Here is a 2,507-nt window from a genome sequence, read left to right on the forward strand (position 1 = left end):
CGTATTTTTCAAGTTTGACGTCAGGAGTTCGCCTGAAGAACGGAGACATACAGTTTAAATTTCAAAGATCAGGAGTCCGCCTGGAGAATAGAGACATTCATTTCAAATTTAGCAATCAGGAGTCCGCCTGGAGAACAGAGACATACTTTTCAAGATTGATGTCAGGAGTCCGCCTAAAGAACAGAGACACATAGTTTAAATTTTAAAAGTCAGGAGTCCGCCTGGAGAACAGAGACATACTTTTCAAGATTGATGTCAGGAGTCCGCCTGAAGAACAGAGACACATAGTTTAAATTTTAAAAGTCAGGAGTCCGCCTGGAGAACAGAGACATACTTTTCAAGATTGATGTCAGGAGTCCGCCTGAAGAACAGAGACACATAGTTTAAATTTTAAAAGTCAGGAGTCCGCCTGGAGAATAGAGATATTCCATTTCAAAGTTAGCAATTGGGAGCCCGCCCAGATAACAGAGGCATACACTCAGTCTTTACATTTCAAGAGTTGAAGTTGGGAGCCCGCCCAGATAACAGAGGAATACATTTCAGTCTTTTCATTTCAAGCATTGAAGTTGGGAGCCCGCCCAGATAACAGAGGCATACATTTTAGTCTTTACATTTCAGTTGTTAAAGTTGGGAGCCCGCCCATAGAACAGAGGCATACATTTCAGTCTTTACATTTCAGTTGTTGAAGTTGGGAGCCCGCCCAGATAACAGAGGCATACTTTCAGTCTTTACATTTCAAGCATTGAAGTTGGGAGCCTGCCCAGATAACGGAGGCATACATTTCAGTCTTTACATTTCAGTTGTTGAAGTTGGGATCCCGCCCAGATAACAGAGGCATACTTTCTGTCTTTACATTTCAAGCATTGAAGTTGGAAGCCAGCCCAGATAACAGAGGCATACATTTCAGTCTTTAATTTCAAGTATTGAAGTTGGGAGCCCGCCCATAGAACAGAGGCATACATTTCAAGATCAAGTCAGAGGACAATAAAACAGAGGGTTACAATAGGAATCCCCAGCAGGAAACAACAAAATTCCCCAGCACCGGGAAACAGAAGGTTGCAACAAGAGGTCACAGTACAAACTCAAGTACATGTGTCAAAAGAAGAAAAGCACCAGAAGAAATGCAAGCAGACAAGGAAGCAAGGCAACAAAAACAAATTGTACTCTAGCCTAGCTTCTTGTTTTCTTTTAAGCACGGTGTAACAAGGAGATCGGTAAGCAGTGATAATATCATGCAACAGCAGTAACATCGCAGTCCCACGGTAGTCCCAGCTACCAAAATTTCCCGAACTACATTAACATGATTCCCCTTTAGCCAGGGATATGTAGGAAACCTTTGAAGCAAAGGTTCGGTTAAATCTTTTTTTTAAAAAAAGGCTTCACACGGAGTACTCGGATGGGCAAAAATCGCTCGCTTTATCTTTGCGCGAAAACCCTTCGTGTCTTCGGGCGGATTGGGGTAGATACTGTAAGCACGTGATTTTTGCCCAATATGAGAATTACTCCCAAAAATTCAAAAATAAATTGATTTTTCTTTGGTGTGCAATTTTGTGATATTTTGAATAATTATTTGTATTTGTCTGTGCGTTGTTTATTTGCTAAATTAATAAAAATACAAAAATATGTCGCATTTTGCATGTAGGATTTAATTCTACAATTGTTAGTAATTAAATTTGTTTTACAAAAATTAAAATTACAAAAATAGGCATCGTTTGCATTTTTAGCATTTAATGTCCAAATATACAATTTTATGCTTAATTATTACTTAATTATGCGTTAATTGTTATTGGGAGTTAATTTGCGCTTTTATAACTTAATTTAATTCTTAATAATAGTTTAAGTATTTTTATAATTTAGTTTTAGAGAAATAAAAGAAGAAAGAGAGCGAAAATATAAAGAAAGTCGGAATTGGGCCTCTTCTTCGATTTCAAGCCATAGGCCCAAAAAATGGCCCAATCTTCCCTACAACCCAGTCCATTTCGAACTGGGTCGACCCAGTCCATAACCCAACACCCCTATTATTTTACAAACAAAATAAAACAAAAAAAAAAGAAGAAAAAACCCTAAAACTACTAAGTCATCCGCCACCCCCCCTCATTTTCCTTCTTCTTCCTCAAAACTCCAAAACACCCCATCCATGGCTGCCTCCCCCCACAAACCCTAGCCTGCAACGTCGACCACCCTCCCCCACGAACCCGTCACTGCCCGTCGTCCAGTCCGGCACCCACTCGTCGACCACCACCAAACAGAAACCACTCGTCGACCACCACCAACAAACCAGACCCAGCTGTTCCCATGGCTGCCCAGCTCCTCGTCGGACAGCTCGAACAGCTGCTACCTCACCTCCGAGCTACTGTTTCATCGTCTCGAGTTGTTGCTTCATCTCCCAGTTGCTCCTGTTTCATCGTCGTCATTCAACGTCAAGCTCAAAGTCGAGCTCGATGTCCATGGATGACCCTCGACGTCCATGGCTCGATGAGTTCTGCTCATGTTTCATCCCTTCTGCT

This window comes from Nicotiana tabacum, chromosome 8, assembly GCF_000715075.1.
Source record: "Nicotiana tabacum cultivar K326 chromosome 8, ASM71507v2, whole genome shotgun sequence".
Lineage (NCBI taxonomy): Eukaryota > Viridiplantae > Streptophyta > Magnoliopsida > Solanales > Solanaceae > Nicotiana > Nicotiana tabacum.